Source organism: Ciconia boyciana, chromosome 21 (genome assembly GCF_034638445.1).
Source record: "Ciconia boyciana chromosome 21, ASM3463844v1, whole genome shotgun sequence".
Classification (NCBI taxonomy): Eukaryota; Metazoa; Chordata; class Aves; order Ciconiiformes; family Ciconiidae; genus Ciconia; species Ciconia boyciana.
In genome coordinates, this window is record NC_132954.1 from 2,493,590 (window position 1) to 2,512,906 (window position 19,317).

Genomic DNA, 19,317 nt, shown 5'->3' on the forward strand with positions numbered 1-19,317 from the left:
TGATTTAAGTTGATCTGAATTCCCCAGAAGTGGTAGGTCTTGACAGCCCTTTCCTGGGTCTGGGGTTGCCAGCTTTTCTGCAGTGTAGAACTAACTAAACACCAGCACTCCAGGGCCGTGAGTCAGGGAACAGGCCAGCTGAAAAACAAGAAAAGGAAAAAAAAAGGGTTTGCTTTTGGTGCAGAATTAGATCAGCTTAAAGTGATTGTCAGATTTCAGTCTGGCACTGCAACCTGGTCAAAGCTGGGCTAGAACTGCCTCACCTTTCCATACACTAGAAGAACAATAAACACAGACCTCTGATAAATGGGGCTGGGCAGGTAATGGAGTTCAGAAGGGTGAATGAATCCTAGGAAACAGAGAACACTGTCAGATGCGAGCATAAACTTACCCCTACCACCCCTAAGCTAGGCTCTAGTATGCCACAGACTTGGGTTTACACTATGAGAATGCAATAGGTCAGCTTTCAGTGACCCCAGAGATCATCTGTGTTAACTTCAGCTGGAAATTCATCAGTGGCTTTTGTTATTAAGCTGGTATTATTGTCCCTTCTGCCCCCACATTCCTAATAGTGGAAAGATATCATCAAGGACTGGATATCTCTTGTCTTTAGACTACTCATGGTCAGTATTGTGGTTTAGCCCCAGTTGGCAATGAAGTACCACCCAGCCGCTCGCTCACCTTCTGCCCTGGTGGGATGGGGAAGAGAATTGAAAGAGCAAAAGTAAGAAAACTCATGGGTTGAGAGAAGAACAGTTTAATAATTGGAACAAAAAACCCCCAATAATAATAAATTGTAATGAGAAGGAAAACAAGAGAGCGAGAGAGGAACAAAACCCAGCAAAAAGCCAAGTGATACAACACCTCACCACCCACCGACCGACGCCCAGCCTGTCCCCGAGCAGCGATCGCTCCCCCTGGCCAACTCCCCCCAGTTTCTATACTGGGCATGGCGCCGCATGGTCTGGAATAGCCCTTTGGGCAGTGGGGGTCAGCTGTCCCGGCTGTGCCCCCTCCCAGCTTCTTGTGTGCCCGGCAGAGCAGGGGAAGCTGAAAAGTCCTTGCCCAGTGTAAGCATTGCTCAGCAACAACTAAAACATCGGTGTGTTATCACATTATTCTCATCCTAAATCCAAAACACAGCACTGTACCAGCTACTAGGAAGAAAATTAAGTCTATCCATCTGAGCTGAAAACAGTAAGGAAAGTATCCTACTTTCTAAAAGTTTGTCATTTAGGTATAATGGGAGTGAAAAGAGGGCAAAGTTAAACAGAAGGAATTTGAAAATGGAAATTGGTCTATGAAATTGGTCTTGAAAAAATCAATCAGATATTTCTGTTATCCATAATTGATAATCTGCATAGTCCTCTGAATTACCCAGCCAGTTTGCAACATAACTATGAGAACTAAGCCGTTTCCTTAAGTATCAGGTTTTGGCCTCTTAACTAAACAACCCATCTGCTGCAGGACTTCACAAGAACTCTGCCCCTGACAGTCTGCAAGTTCAATATGATTTTGTTCATCTTCAGATTTATACAATGGCTTGAAAAGTCTTCTCGCTCTAGATTTAATGATTTCTTAAGCTGTGTTTGTGCGCATGTGTGTGTGTGTTTGCTTTGCCACTTACACGGTGCTTAAACATCCTTTCTGTAATTGGTGGTGTGGAGCGCACAGTTGTGAACTTTGCATCACTGTAGCGGTGCCATGAATAGGAAGCTCATGTTCTTCAGCGGGAGGGGGAACAATATACAGTTATTTAGATAAGCATGCAGTAATTGCAGATAATTATGTTCTATATTTGTAGATGGATCAAAATACATTATTAAAAAAAAAATCCTCTCTGCAATTATACACCTACACATGTATCAGAGTTTAATAACTGCGTGGCAGGAGCTTTGCCAATACACACATGGAGCAAAGCGTGCAGTAAAGTCAGCATACAAATTAAAAACTAAACACAAGTACAACTGAGACGTTGATAGCAGGAGGGCTAAATAAAGTGGTACTTCAACAAACGCTGCTTTTTCCTTCTCAGGATGTCTGTGCACCGTGTCATTCCATGGGATTCTGGCCCTACAGGGACAGCTTGCCCGGTGATGAAGGCCAGTTTGAGATTAGCCAATTCTGGGGTCTGTGACCAACTTCCTTAATGATACTTCGACATGCAGATATCGACAAACAGATATCCATCTGTTTGAAAACAGCCACCCACTTGGGATGAGTTTACTGGGAGTTGGGGGACATTTGAGGCTGTAGGCCCAGTTAGGTCCCTCTCAAGTGGCATATGCTGCTGCTCATGAGATAGGGGAGCCGGATCAACAGCCCTGTGCAGGCTCCATCCCACCACGGCTGCCACCTTTTGCTTGAAGAAAACTAATCAACAGCAAAGCCCATGTATTTACATGGGAAACCTTCCACAGGCACCAAATGGCTTTGGCTGGGCTTTGCTGGCAAGACAATGTACACAGCAAGATCTGTGTCGCAGGAGATGGGGGGGTGGTGAGACACCCACAAAATGCATATCCACACGTGCACGGACACACACTTCTTTTGGGAAAGAGCCCAATTCAGTTAATTTGCCATCTGCTGCAATGTTTGAACTCTGCATCTCTCAGCCGGCTCTCATCTTTGTGTAAAACGTTTTGTGACTCTTGGGAGGGTTATTGTTCTGGGAACCTTTTGGACTGACTCTTGCATTTGCACACACGGACTTTCCCCCCGCCCGCCCACCCCCTCTTGTCTATTCTGCCTCCGCCTAGGAAAGCATTAACTTTGCACCTTTGGGCCTTTGCAATATTGCTGTGTACCCCGCATGATTGGGTTACTATATCCGAAGGAATTGGAAAGGACAAGCTCATGGTCTGTGAAACAGCATTTCATTGAATCTCCCTTCCTTTTTACGGAATAATCACGTCTTTGTGACTATTTTACACTTCTGTAGCAACACAGTCTTTATTATTTATGTTCCTACAGGGCCTCAAGGGCCCACCTGAGGCAGGGGCCCTGCTGTGTTGGATACTGTGCTGGCAGGACATCGCACAGTGCTCTGGGAGGAGACGGGCTGAGCCACGTGCTCAGGCATGGCCTTGCGTATGGACATCTGAGATTCAGATCTCACCCTCCCCTTCCTACGGGAACTAGCACAATTCACCTGGGGCTAAATCCAACAGGGGGCTCATTATACTCCAGCGTCCATGGGGCCATGGTATCCCAGGGGTGCATGTCAGTTAGTAAGGCCTGGGAAGAGTGGGGATAAAGAGCCTTTAATCTGCATTAGCACCTTGCCTTGCCTCTGCAGAGCCATCCCAGAACAACCCTATAGCTTCTCTCTACCTCTTTCAGTCTATACACCGGGCAAGGAAATAGAGATGTCTCAGTGGACCTGGAAGAAATGCCCCATGCTGAATGGCTGCAGACTGCCCTGCCTCTCGGAGGGGATTTTTCTCCCCAGCTTCTGCCAGAGTGTGCTGGGTGCCTGTCACCGTGCTGATGCTCAGAGGTAACACGGGGGCTTCATCACAGCCAGCTCAGCATGAGGATTTATCCTGAATGGTTAATACTTTTGTTCCACTTTGTAGGACACGCTGTTAATAAACCATGTAAATCCAGAAAGCTAGGATTTTCAGGGACTTAGAACTGAAAGAAAGGGCTTGTCAGGTTAGCCATTTTTTTTTTCCTTTTTCTCCCTGCATCCCATTCTATTACAGCAATAATTAGGATGACAGGAGAAATGGCCTGAATCTATTTGAATGACTCTATCCTGAGCAGCAGTCACCACTGTTCCCATCTGATACTTCACAAGCATTGTAAAAAATGTTCTTAATACTGACAGTCACTCCAGGAAAGAGGACAAATCTCAAATAACCCTGTCAATTTTCCTTTTTCTTACACCAAGTTTTCCTTTTGTCTTTTTACTTCTAGTCAGTTAGTATGTAAGCAGCTGTGTGGCCGGGTGATGTGGGATTGGGATCATGTGTGAGAACCCACGCTTGAGGCCTGTAGTGCAGGAACAAAGCCTGTAAGGTTTATTGCCGTCACCACCACTCTGTGTGTGTGTGTGTTAGGCAGCTGGGCAGAGCAAGCTGGGGGGATATTCTGCAAGCAACGGGGAAAAAGTAGTGTGGTCTCCTTGGAGAAACAAGATGATTCAGCCTCTAAAAGAATTAGTCTCTCTCCATTGCCTCTAAAGGGAGCCTAAAAACCTAGTCAGGGGTAGTGAATCTCTTCTCACTGTTAGACTGTAGGACCCTGAGGCTGCAGGCAGGCAGACAGACAGACAGTTCCTTCCAGATTCAGCTGTACCCGGAGCAGTGGTCCTTGCCCTTCACCACCCTCCGGCTCCTGATCTCCCGCTGATCTGCTCACAGAGACACTCCTGCTAGCAGCGGCACCCCATTTGTACCTGGTCTTCACAGCTTAAATGCCTTGCTGACGTGCCTTGGTTTGACTCGGGCAGTTTGAGAACAGTTGCTAGCAGTTTCACTAGTAGGCGGGAGAAAAGAGTAGTAGAGATGTGCCGGTGAGGACATCTCCTGGGCCTGGTGTGGCTGTCTGGAGAGCAGCTGTCTGCCTGTGTTTTAGGAGAGTTAAATAGTTGTTTCATGGTGCCACTTTGATGCCTCAGCAAGTGGATTTCACTATTTACTATTAAGGTAGAAGAAAGGCTGAGATCTCCCTGGGGTTGGATGAGTTGAAGGAAGGGGTGGCTTGTCAGTCTCCTCAATCTCTTTTTCTTCTCGCCTATCTTTGGGATACAACTGATGCAATTTACATGTTCTACTAGTCCCTTTAGCATGTAAACAACATTTTCATCTCTCAGAAGGTGATCTCTCAGCTACTTTAAAGCTGATTTTTTCATTGGTTTTGATGATAGGAATTTTGACTTAGAAGTTCCTGGTGCTAGGACAGTAAAGTCACAGCGTGAACAAATATCACTCCTCAGTATTCTGGAGCTGGATTCAAAATGAATGTAATAATAGATTTAAACTAGTACAGTTATCACAGCCATGGAAGGCTGCAGGAAACTGTAAATTACAGTGTTTTTTAGCTTCTCAGATGGGCAAAAATCAAAATATTGGGTCAGATCAAAGGTCTCTCTAGGTGGTATTCTGCCTCTGGCTGCTGACCAGTGGAGGCATGGGGGAGTGCATACAGAACAGTACATGCAGGGAAATAAGCCTGCCCTGTTACCTCCCCCAGCAGTCAGTGCTTCAGGGGTTTTCAGCAGTGAAGGTTACTTCCAGAGTCTGTGGTGCAGTGGCCAGGAATGATCTAGTCTCATGTAACTTATCTCTGAATTGGTCCAAGTGACAGAGGCATTCCCTTTTCCTGAAGCTTTTTTCCCCAAAATAGAGGTGAATGTAAAAAGGTAGTAGTGGGGTTAAGCTATCCCATATGAAGTCTGAAGGCTACCCTGGCGAGTTGCATCTACTCCTGAATTTGTGTAAGCGACATTGAAGTTTCTTAGATTGGTTCCCTGCTGCTTTCAGTTCTGTGCAGAGGCCTGTGATGTGACTCTGGTCTCATAACGATGGACCAACTGGACTAAACAGCCGCAAGAATGTGGGGTTAGGTCTGGGCTCTGGCTTCTCATGCATAGATAGTGTTGTCAGGGGGATGATACAGGAATCAAACACTAAGGAACTTCTGTTTCTTTCTTCGCCTTTGCCCCTTAGAGAAACTTTATCACAACTCGGGAGAGCCTATTCACTAGCACTGACAACAAATGTATGCTGTTTCTCTTCCCAAGTCACTGCATTATGTGTCAATTACTTACTATGTGTTTCTCCTCCCTTTATATATAATCTCATTCTAATGTGCATGTCACAGTTTTAATAAACTGGAGTTCAAAGGATGAGCAATTATACAAATCTTTCATTTCACACATGAAAAGCATGATTTTAAAGTTGTCAGCAAAAAAAGGCATTTCTTTGATTCACTTCTCAATGCAATTACCTAATGTCTGTTGTGGGTTTCAGCAAAGCAGAACTTCAGCTGGTGTAAATCCGCAGAGTGCCTTTGATTTCAGTGTCTTACACCAGTTGAAGGTTTGGCTTCCAAGGTGGATTACTGCAACTTTCAAGATAAGAAATGAGGTTGGAGTTTATCCGCAGCCAAAATGAAAACAGTGATGGTTGGTGCCCTGGTTTGGTTCAGCCCTGTGGGATTTTTATCCTTTCTAAGCATTTTGTTTACACTTAAAAAAAAAATTATTGCAGACATGTAGGGAAGAAATCATACCCCAAAAGATGAAAAGGTGAGAGATCTGATTCTCTAGGACTCCATGATTTTTGTGGCTGTTCCCAAACTTGTAAAATGAGGAAAAAATACTCTTAATGCAAAAACATAAGGGAGGCACAGTATTAGGCATTCAGCTGTAAGTTCTAGGGGGTCCCTCTACATGATGGAGATAAAGGGAGAAATGCCCTCTTCTGAACAACTGAAGTGAAACCTCAGTGCAGGTGAGAGAAAGCCCTTCTCTCACGGCTGGCTGCATGGAAAATCAAGGACAGTTGGGGTGCCTGCAGTTTCATGGGATAAGCACTCTTCCCCAGCTCCCACATGTTGCAATGGTGAGTCATGACCTACGATACAAACCATGCAGCTTTCACCTCCAGAGCTGTTTCACATCAGCTCTGACAAACCATCAGGTCTGTGGAGGTGCTTCCTTCTGCTTTGGGAAATGAGCAGTTCAGGGTTTCAGAGCAGCGTATGCGGCCCCAGCACATCTGTGGGGCAGCTGGTAAAATCTGTTTTTAAGCAGCAGGTTGTATAAGGCCTGTCCTTGGTGGTGATTTTACCAGTTGCCTTCAACCCCATCTGCATTAGAGGCAATGCAAGATTGCAGTGTAAAGTTTCTTTCCCAGTGTCTGGAAAGTCCTTGAGCAATCTGCAGGAGTCTGTTTCACCCTTCCTCGACCTTCTTGGAGCAGAATGAAGTGGCATCCTGGGGGAAGAGAATCACGGTGGCGTTAAAGACTACTAAAAAATTGGCTGGAATTGATATATTGAAAACTTCCTGGAGACACAATACTGTGGAGCTCACTCTGTTAGCATTTGCAAAGTACTTTGAGATGCTCTGATGAAAGGTGATAGCGTAAGTGCAAAGCATTACACATTTTTTGCTATCATGAGTTCCTTGGGGGTGAAATCCACCGTGCACGCATCCTCTCAAAGGCAATTTTGTGAAATTTCCATCCATGTCTGGGGAAAGCATCTTTAACATTAAGGCTGCAGTGTAGGGCATGGCTGACTTCTCAGAGGCTAGAATGCAATTGCAAAATTTTTAATTATAGCACTCCACTGTTTTTCAAAAAGAGCATTTCACTTGACATGATGGGTGGCTGTTCTTAGAGGGCTTTACTTTAGCTGGGATAAGTGACTGGAAAAAATCTCAGCGCCAACATCTGCGGGAGAGCAGGTGGGGAGATATGTGATTGGTACAGCAAGCATTTCCCTGTGCATCACGATGGAAGTATTTAGTGTAACCCTTAGTTAAAAAGTAAATTGGCTAAATGGCTCTGCTCACATTATCCCTCTGTAATAAGCATCGTGGCTGATCCTGTAATGCTCCTCCCCTCCTTTTTTGTTTAAGTAAAGGATGCTACTGTAGAGGCATAATTTTCATAAAAACATTCTGGGGAAAGGGAAAGAAAACCAAAAGCAAAAATACCCTGCAGAACCTTTTGCATTCACCCAAAGAAACAATATTTCAAATTATGCAAAATTATTAGAACCAAGTTCTGCATTAAGGGAAATTACAGCACAATACAGAAAATTGGAGGTGGTGGCATTGATATGGAATTATAAAATAAGAGAATACTGCTTGGAGTTCAGTGCTTTTAATTCTCATGTTGCTCTGTTTCTTTTCTATTTTTCTTTCCACTTTGTCCTTGCATAAATGTAGGCAGCCTTAGTCTGGGTGGAAAGTTCTCTCACATAGGAGGCGTATCCTAAATAAGTTGCCTATGAACAAAAACCAGCCTGGACTCTCAGGCTGGAACTGCCATGATGTGTGTGGTGCTGTTCAAGACTCTCCAGAAGTCATAAATGCAAGCATAAAACCAGGAGCCAGACTTTAGCAGAGTCTTTACCACAGCCTGGCTCTTAGCCTTGGAGCATAGGTTTTTTGGACCTGTTTTGTTTTGATCCATGCATGAAGTATGCAAAGGAAATTCAATTGAACCTCCACCTGCTTCTCCCAAGAGAAAAATTTTGTCTCTTCACTTGAACCATTAGGTCACATGCAGGTTTTATTCTCCTGTGCAGCCACGAGGGCTGGAAACTCAGCAATACAAAAAGAAAGGCAAGCAATCACAGGGTTCCTGGAGCTGCAGCCTCAATTAAAGCACCAAATGCTGCCTGAGCTGACAACAGAGAACTACATCCTCCTTTTTGTCTTCTGTTCCTCAGTTTGGCTCGGCAAAAACTCACAAGCTGCTTCTTCAGAGCATTAGTTCCGATTGCGTGGCCTCACCGTTCTTGCCATGCACAGGAACAGGTTGCTGACCAGCGTGTGTATATGAGCACTCAGCTACTGTACATGGCAGAGATAAGGCAGCCTGTGCCTGCTGGCGCCGGATGCACGCCGGGGCTCATTCTTGGTACGTTGGTACGACACTCAGTCTTCTGATTGAGGAGATAAAGATGGAACGAACAACGCTGTGAAAGAGGCATGGGTTTGGGTGGCACTGTAAATCAAGGCAGGCTGGACTGCGTGCCTATTTTCCTCTCCCCAGGCCAAAAGATAATGGATTTAAGTCTCTAACATTGTCAGCTGTTCTTTCTCCTCTCCTTCACACCATCTCCTTAATTCTTGTAGTTATCGATGGCTGTGCTAACACAGATATACCCTGGTTTTTGAACTGTGTGGATGGTCGGATGACACTTAAATCAATATCATGTGGCAGTTTTATTTTCCCAGCCTTAGACACAATCTGTCCATTGTGCTAATGCTGTTTGTGACTTAAATGAATGCAAGAATTTATAGGTGCATCTTGAAAGTGCTGCTTCCTTTAATCATGCCAGATAAAGGAATTCCTGCCTTATGCAAAGCAGCATTGTCATCTGGTTAATGGGAAGATACTTAGCAGATGCAAGCTGCATGAATCCTTCATTTAAATGACTGCATTTACAGCCCTAATTGGACAAAGGAAACTGTGGACCAGCAAGAAATAAAGGCTGCCAAAAAGAAAGATAAAATATCCTCCATTGGGTACACTCTGGCAGGATGAGGGTTATTTTCGTAGTCTGTAATGTAACAGTGTGGTATTTTGTTTGTTTCTTCTGCCATTGCTGCCTTTATTGCCGCAGCCTGATGCCACATGGTGGCCTGGCTGTGTAAGGACATCATCAGATGCTGCAAAGATCATGGTGCCAATCACCCGCTCAATGAGCAGCATCAAAGATGTCGGGATTACAGTGGGTGTGTGAACATTAACTCCACGGGCAAGAGATCTGCAGATTAGCGTGCAAAATGTGCAGATCTTCTAGGCTCTGTCAGTGAGGAAATGTCCTTAATGTAGACTGCTCTCCCATAAACTGCACAGTCTCCTGTGCTGAGATAGTCAACAGGAGCTGGGAGACCATCTTCCTTCCCAAGAGATTCTAACAAATGCATCAGCAGGGAGATACTGAGGTACTAAGCCTGTGACTGTATAAATAATCAACCCTCTCCTGGTGAAGAGCAATTATTCTTTTGACAGTCTTCCATATTTACTTTTTCTAAAAGCCAAGAGAAGGGCTGTTTACAAAATGCGAACAGTGTCAGAAGGAACATCCAAATTCACAAGCTGGTTCCGTTTCAAAGGATGCAAAATGAATTTGCAAAAGAACCAACATGCTGAAATGTTCTGATGATCTTTTTCCTTAAATGGAAGAAATGAAGGATACCTCAGGTGTACCCGAAACTGTGTTTCATCAAACACATTTCTTAGAGCCATTCAGGTAATACTTTGGTATATCCACCAGTAGATCCACAGCTACAAATAATTTATGAAATACCTGAGGATAAAAAGTGTTCTATCAGTGTGAGAGTACAATGTAAACAATCATTAGGATATATTCACTATTGTGCTGTCTGATCTCCAGACGAGCCACTTTAAAAACACTGAGCCTGTCATCTTCCAGGAAATCAAAAGCTCATTTAAATACCAGGATCCACTGAGAGCAGTTCAAACAATATACATCTCTTGACAAAAAGAGGCTCACTCATCCAACACAAAGGAATGCAGTTTTACAAAACTACATGAGAATTAAATCCACAATGCAGCATGTGCTCTGTTTGACAAGTGATAATTAGCTGCTGACAATATAATGTTAGTTGTGATGCAAACTTGTTTTTCATTAAGAACTAATCAGGGAACATTTGCACGGCGTGGGGCAGCCCCCTACAAGGCAGGGATGTTCATAGTTCAGTGACTCTGCTGACACATTTACCTCATGCTGAACGTGTATCCTACAGCGGAAATCAAAGGGTCAGATCTTCCTCCCAGTGAAGCTGGAGCTTTTTTATCAACTCCAAGGGCTTTGAATCTCATGGATGCAGTGCCCCAGGCAATGCTCTTGATAAGGAGGTGCTTTGTCAACTATACTAATTTTTAGAAAATGCACATTGAGAGACTCACGACAACTCCCTGGAAGGCAGCCCTTCCCTTTAGAGGGGGAGGTTTAGCTCTTTCGAAGAATGATCATGAGTATCTTGTTTTAGAGTGGACCAGGATACAATATTACTGTGCTTGTTTCAGAGAATTATAACCGCAGTGTAGTGGGGGCAAAGTAAGAAAGAAGGAAATCAGCTGAGTTTCCTTTGAGAGTCTGGGGTACATCTTGGCATGACAAGGTTAACATTCAGTGCATAGGGCAGAGCTCCAGCTTCCAGAGAGGAAAAGAGACATCTCAAAGACCACTCTGAACCTTCAAATGACTGCAAAGGTCATTTGCCATCCCTTGGCTGAGCTTTCATGCTGTAACTTCTCATGGGATGGAGTCCTTCTCCAGTCTGCCTGCCTCAAGGTGGGGAGCAGTAAGTGTAGAGCTGTCCCTCCCCTCTTCCTGAACCTGTTCTTGCTGTTCACAAGGTATCCTCTGCATCAGAAAATACTGGCCTGCTCTCCTGAAGTATCAGAACAGAATCACAGCATATACAATCCATTCTGCTCATAGCTGATGGTGCTGCTCATTCAAAAATGGAAAGGATAACATTAGGGTAATGTAGGAAGTCGAATTACCCAGATCATAGAGAGAGGCTGGGGCAGAGACCTGAAGAGAATCAAAGACTCATTAACTTGCAGATTTCACCACTAGACACTACTCCTGTCTTCTGGCTTTCCAAATGTGCAAGTGTTGCTACAGTAAATTATGATTCTCAAAGGTTAATTTTTAATAAGGCAGTTGTTAATGTATGTTATTTAAAGAACATTTATTAAAAACATGTTTGAGGTTTACAATGTAATAGGTAATTATCTTCTCCAGACAGTTACAACAATGCAGCACATTCTTGTCTTCAGTGATCTGCTGGTATTTGTTTAACCTATAATAACATTCTTATTAAACGTAAATTAAATGGACGTAATTCAAGGTATCACAGCAAATTTCAAGGAAAACAGCTCTGGCTGAACTGAGTTTCTTTCCATGCTAGTTATAGCTGCCTTTTATGTTAATATGACTTGACCCAAAACTCTTGAGGTCTACTAGAGTCTACTCATCAGCTGCAGAGAGCAATAGTCAGGCTCAGTATCTGTTAGACTTAAAGCTCAGGCCCAAGCCAATGTAATCACCCACTGTCTGTTCAAATAAGCAGTTCTCTGCATGAGCCATGGTGGTATTTTCCAGCAGTGCAGGAAGTTGTCACCAGCAGCAGGACCTTGATGGAGCTCTAATAGTCTAAATTTTGCTGATCTAGCTAGGATGATGGATCATCACTCCATTCAGAGACGTCTTGGGGGGTGTAATGCTGATGCAGTGAGAGTGAAGCAGCGGTAAAGCCCTTCTCCCATGCCGTGGCATAGAGCATCCACCAAACAAGTGGTTGCTAATGAGGAGAAGGGGTACATTTTTTCCAAGTCCTACGTCCCACTTGTTTGTCCTGTGGTGACCCCCATCAAAAGCTGTCAGTGAAACCATGACAATTTAAACTAGCTGATACGGTATTGCTTTCTCAGTCTGAAGTCTTTCTAAGGGGTTTTTTTCCCCCACAATAGTATCTCTTTCATGGATGATTTGTAATAGAAGCTTCATTATAAGATCACAAAACACTGGGGAATATGTTAATATGGTTCAGCATGTAATCCAGTATAATATCATTGAAAAGAATTGCATTTTTGTCTACAATTGAGGCAGCAAATAGGAGCTCCTTCTTTTTCTGTATTAATATCCATAGCTGAATAAACACTTCCCTTCCTATAAACTTGTGTAAATTTACCAAAATGTGCATGCTGATTAATGTAGATACAGCCCCATTTTCTACAAAAAATGCACATAGGTAGGGTTTTTTTGGTCCTTCATATATATATTTTGTAGAATTGGGGCTACTGTAAGAATGTCGATCAACTATCAGTTCCCTCACATTTGCATGAATCAAAGAGCACTTGTAACTCACAACATAATGTTTAACCTGCTTTTCTCCATATGAACAAGCATTTGGTGGCTGATGGGGAGTGCTGAGAAGTAAGAAGCTCACTTCTGACCTCACGGTACCTAGGTGTTATTTAGCGTAGTCACTGCTGGTTTGCAATCTGGATCTACCCTAGCAAAAGGCCTGGCCCAGGCACTTCAACCAATGTCACACGAGGAGACATGATGAAGATGAAGTCATGTGCTCTCCTTCCTTAGTCTGTTGTGTGTTAAATTTAAGATATGCACCCACTCCTGTGGCCATTGTGAGCCTGAGGAAGGTAAATTAGCCCACACTGAGGTCTGTACAGACAGCTAGACTACTATCGATTTGTTAGGCTCTGTGAGAAGACATATCCTTTGTCCATAAATGATGAAACACTTTGCAATTCTCAGCTGGAAAGCATCCAAGAAAGACTAAAAGGTTTCTTGGGCTTCTTTTTTTGGTACCAGAATTTCCACTCCTCCTTCCTAAACTGCTGCTTGTCTCCCTAATGCAAATCCGATCAATCCACGAACTGTCCAAACCAATGTTCACATAGTTCTTTGGTATTGATTCATCCTTGATACTGTAAGAACTCCAGCGATATATCAGGCAATTGGGGAAGACTTTATTCCGTCCTTGCTCTAAAAAAGCAGAAGCATGTTTTAAATTTCTCATATTCTGCGGAAAAAACAGTTTGAATTGTAAGCCAAAGATGCTCACTTGACAGATGGATTCCTGGCTATGTTGCAGTATTTGAAATGCGTTCAAACTCACCAGATTGTATCCTGTTGACTAACAGGTTCCCACTTAGACGTCTTGGGACCAAAAGATACGGAACTTGATATTTAAGGATCACTGAGCAGAAACAAACCTGCATAAATCTAATTAGCAACAGGCAGGTAATGCTGATAGAAGAGTCTCTAACAATTGCAGGGAGCTTGTTTACTGAAAGTTGGAATGCAATGTATAAAAGACAAGACTTGTACTGAGGCAGGTCAGGGAAGCCTGGGAGCTTAGTGAATGCCAGAGGCCAAGCCCAGATGGGTGGTTTCTAATGTTTTAAATGCATTTTAGAGGAAAGCCTAGAAGTCTGCAAATACGGGGAACAGGTAAGGGAGGTCAGGCCAAAGCCTTACTGGTACAACCAAAGGTGAGACTTGAAGACAATGCAATTTGGTTTCAGAGATTAACTGTGTAGATCTTCTGACCCAAGGTGGAGAATTCAAAAATACAAGGCAGCAAGGAAGGTTTCTTATGTATCTGTTTTTATACATGTTGAAATACCAGTAGAACTTTCCTATGTGCTTTTTTCTTGTTTAGTTTCTTACCTCTTACACAAAAGTGTCCAGAAAGGTTAAAATGGAGCACTTCCCTCAGTCTCAGTATCCTCTGGAAAGTTATAGCTGTGTAGACTGAGGGTCGAGGATGCATAGAGCAGACAGGAATCAATAACTAAAAGTTAATGAGAACTGAGAATATTTAGGATTGAAAGTCCCAGCCCAGACTGGCATGTAAGCAGCAATTAATTGTATGTCCCTGTCACAAGCTGCCATTGCAATGGGAATTTTTTCTGGTCGAAGTTACAGCTTGCCTATTAAGCTTTTAAAGCTTTGCCACTGGCTAAGCCTCCCTAGCTGCCCACGGTAGTCAAACCTTCCGTAGGATCCACCAGCAGCGGGGATCACAATTCTTCCTCTTTCCCATCCTCAACTCAATATGCCTCACAGAGTCAGACAGATTACATGTGTTCCTGTCCTGCTTGGCCAGAAGGAAATGTCCTTCCTCCTTGGGGAGAGATATGTATCTCCAAAGGAAACATGGAATGAGGTCGCTTAGCTGTATTCTGTAAAAGTTGCTAAAATTTTCAAAATGGATGGGGATCCCATTGGAGACCTGGGAAGTGGCACAAATATTTATGGATAGGACATCCTTTTCTTTCCAATGCTGTGCTGGATTGTGACATACTAATGCTAATGGCAAGCTTCAGTGCTAAATTAATTTGAACAAAGATCAGTGAGAAAGGCATTCTTGAATTGTAGGAAAGGGTGTGTTATCAGAGCAGATAATTCACAAATTAAAGCCTATTTTTCGTGCCAAGATCTCCATCAGACTTTAGTTTTGAGCAAAGGGCAAGTTTCATGTCAAATTTCACATGTCATTCTCCATCCATTATTCACCCTGTTTCTGAGCCAGGAGTTAGGCCAGCTTCACTAAAGGGAGTGATCTGTGGTTAATACTGAAGTCTGTGAGAGCATTCCTGAATTCAGGGACTTGGCGGTAAAACTCTTCTATGGCAGAGCTTTCAGTCTCCAAGAACCACTGGAAAAAAACAATGTCAAAACACACTCATTGCATCATAACTAGTGGATCTCAATGTACTGAGCAAAGGTCAGTGGTCTTATTCCCTATTTTAATTACAGAAAAATAGAACTAGAGAGACATTCAATGGGAGTCAGGGTGCCACAAGACAAGTTGATGGCACATCTGCAGACAGGGCATTTATCTTGACACAGACGTGGTAGCGTGGGCTCTGTGGTAGCGTGGGCTTGTGTGTTGCAATGTGCAGATACATGCAGTGCAGTGGGAGGTGGGTCCGGCTTATGACCCCTCTCAAAGGACGGAGGAATCTTTGTTTCAGTAAGAAAATAAAAATGGCATTTATTCATGGCAGATTAACTGCAATGATTTTTGTATTTGGCAAATTATATGGGAATTGATTTAAGAAAAATAGTTTCTGTATCTTTGTCATATAACTGTATTAATATTGATGCTAGTCACCCTAGAGAAGCCTTTGAATGCATATTGCAGTTTAGTTTTGCAGACTAAAGCAGCCTCACTTTGCTTGTTTCTCTCCGAATAACCTGACATTTTAAGGGAAGAAAATTCACACGCTTAACGATGCAATGAGCTGGAAACAAAAAAATATCATTATAAGATATCCTAAGGGACAGTTTTGTTGCACCTTATGTTATCCTTGCCCTTTTCTCAGTACTATCAACAAAAATCCTCTTCATTTGCAGCCATCCTCTGTGATCTCTTTTGAGTTTTGGTCCCTTTTTAAAAATTCTTGGCAGGACTTACGCAAACATCTGGACTTCCTAAAAGAAACAGCAGGAGATGTACTAGTCAGACAGTTCAGTCTTATTTTAGCTGTCTCAACTTCATCCATACATTTGTTTCTCAGTTCCCTGTTTATATATTCAAGGAAACTCCTTACAGGCTGGAGGAGTTAATTTTGTTATTTGGGCTATGACATTACAGAAGATACCTGAAAGTAATTGAAAAGAATAAATCATGGCATACTAGGAATGAGAAGGTATTGAACAGAAGAAAGAGAAATCCTTGCAAGTATTGATATAAAAATTATAACTGTTATATTGCTTCTGCAATGAGGGTGAATTCCTATAGGTTCATAGTTTTGTTTGGTCAAGAAGTGGAGGGAGATTGAATCAAGTACACAATCGTGTCTCTCTCAGTCTGAGATATCAGTTAGTACAGAAAGCTAATACAGGGCACTTACCGTCATTGCATTATTATGGTAGCAGAACTAGGTCTGTGTTGTCAATGACTGTAGCTCTGGCATTGAAATAAATCCTAAGGTCTACCTCTGAGTTAACTATTTTAGTGGAGCATGAAGACCCAGGATAGGATTCCCCTGTTTATGTGTCTCTTTGACTGAGATGAATCCCATCTGGGGTCCAGCTTTGGCTGCCTACTATAAGACAGTGTCCTGGTTTTGGCTGGAATAGAGTTCATTTTCCTCCTAGTATGCCAGACCCTTTAAGGGGAAGTGAGAGGCAACAGATGCTTTTCATGGGGGGTGTCTCTCTTACGAGGCAGGAACTATAAATACTTGGTGAAGCCCAAAGCCACTATCTATCCCTCTACAGGGGTCCTGGAGCAACATATAATGTTCCAGACCAACCACTGAAATAAGTTTATGATATCAACTGAAATTTAGACCACCTGCAACATCTGCTCCACACTGAAAATTGCTCAGATTTACAATCAGAGCACTGTAGGAGTAAGGTATGTACTTACCGTGGGTGCAGTGCAGATATCAGAGCCTGGAACATCCAGAAGTGAGGCTGAGCCATGGGGTTGTAAAACATTAGAAACATCTTTGTATCAGCTGGTGGCAGTCAGTAAACAGGGCTGGCTAACGCAGATATTTGTAGTATGTCAGGACTATTCATTCAGGCCTGGACCTGCTGCTGGGGACCCTCCTTCCAGAATCAAGTGGGGAGCAGATTTAGGACCAGATAGGTTCTTGCAGCAGTTTCGTGCCGTCCCAGTCTTCCTCTGTCTCATGACAGGCATGCCTGTGACCACTAAGGCCTGCTCTGCACAGAATGTGCTTTTTTGCTGGGTTACGAGATACGTTGAGGAAAATGTGCCACCAGGAGAGGCTGCAGGAATCACGCTAGCAGCACCATACTCCTAGGTGTTAATTTTCCGGGGTACTCCTTTGGCCCAGGTAGAGGATTGCTGCAAATGGAGCTGGGGTGGGACACCTTAAGTATGCTCTATTAATCCATCAGATTTTATAATCTAATGCTTTTATAATGTTAAGAATTAGTCTTAAGGGAACACCCTTTTCCATCTGTTGCCTATAATGAAAATCAAAGGGAGCTAGTACAGAGTTTGACATCTCTGTTTTAGCGCCTAGATCAGGGTAGATGCACCGCTCTGTGGTGTGCATGTGCAGATCATCTGCATTGCATCTGGCCAGGAAGGGAAGGGAACACAGCGCAAAGCCCGCTCCTGTGACGGGAAGAAATTCAGGGGTATATCCCTGTACGTTGGTGATACCCCGCTTTCTTGGTTTGGGGAAGGGTTGGGAAAAAACCTTCTGTTGCTAATACATAGGTCTGGACCCATTCAATATATCGTCTGAATCCTTCTGACTTCTGAGAAATCTTGTAATGTTGTTAGTTTTACTTAGGTCAGACATTTCATGAGGTTGGGAGAAAAGCATTAGAGGAAGAAGATAGCCACTGACAGAAATAAGTGAGATGTACAGGCAAGGAGAATGTATTTTATTTTTCTCCATACTGTCAGAAATGATTGCCTTTACTTGGATCAATCCAAGCATACTTCATAAGCTGTGCAGAGGAGTTTGTTAGATTTATTTTCTTAGCTTGCTTGTTCAAGCCTGTTATTAATCCCCTCGTCAGTTCAACTCACTGGAAGAAAACATACCTTCTTAAAGAGTTTTTAGGCTGAAAATAAATGCCTCATTAAGTTAAACATATTAACCTGAAAACAGTATTTATGTCAAATAGACTAATGAATGCCATTATGGGAAATACACAATGGAACCTGGAGGAGCTCAGGTGGTGGTTTGGTACCCTTGGTAACACCCGCACCGTGAGAGAGGTGAGGAAGGGGAGAGCAAGACTCTGAGCGATGCCTTCGTCGCATACAGTTATTTCGCATGGCATGTCAGATGCTAGGCAACTCTTTGCTGAAGGGATATTTAGGCAGCACAGGTACTTTGTGTGGTTAGGTAGATTTGTCCAGAGACTGATAGCTACTCAAATTTGCCCAGTCTCTTTTGGGTGGTAGGGGAAAATCACCTTGTCATTTGTGAAAGCAGTTTTGCTAGTTTTGGCCTTCCTGAAGCATATAAGCATTCATTAAAACAGATGTTTCTCACTCGCACATACATATCCTTGCATCTTGCTTCCAAGCCCACCACCCCCTCCCAGACATGCATTCAGACATCCAAGTGCAAATGCTGTTACCACGTGCTCTAGAAGTATGGTCCTGTGATCTTCGTAGTCACTCAGAGAATGCACAGGCTACATTTAAGCTGCCTTTGTGCAAGGAAATACAGGAGAGAAATCCAGAGCTCAGCCAGAATAATTCTGCAGTGCCCGTACTATCCGGAGCGCAGGAGTGTGGCATGGAGAGTCCCGTCCTCAAGCTGTTGGCAGTACAGAGCAGAAAAGCACAGCACGGTTCCTGCCCATGACACTTGCTTTTGAAAGAATTTGCCCGTGCCTCAGTTTCCCACATTGTTTGGTTAAGGTGCTCAGAATGGGACTAAATCTGTAGACCACCCAGTGGAGGGGCTGGGATCTCACTGAAAACGTCTCAGCTTTACCAGATTAAAAGGCTTACTGGTGAGTGGTTGTTTCCCTGCTTCTGTACAACTGGGGCGATCTCTCTTGACATGGATTTGCTCCTACATATGCAAAGAGCTAAGTACTTCACGCATAGCTAGCCATAGTTTTTAAGAGTTCGAGGAGTGAAGACAAATTCACTTGTGTTTTCCAGAGGTCAGGAACATCGCATATGTCCTTGGCTACAGTCCTGAACAGCTTGCTGGGTGACGTTAGGAAGCCAGTTTCAGAGCAGGGAAAAGAGCCAGAATATGAGCCCTAGGTTAGTTGGTAGACACACGAGTAGCCTTGCCTTCTCTGGAGCTGATGTAACACATTAATATTCCAGGCCACAGCTCCTCTGGCCCATCTTCCCTCCCTAACACCGAGCGCTTTTCTTAACCGAAGATCTGATCTGAATGCAGCTCAGAGAAATCTCGTGTAATTCACCCAAATCAAGATAGAAGTAGCCAGGAGGGGATGAAGAGAATGACAGCAACAGTCTCATACTAATGAGCTATTGTCCTTAGAGGTATTTAATTGAAAGCTTCTACAAAATATGCTTGAAACTTAATGCATTAACAAACTTCATATAGGAAAAAGGCAAAGCTG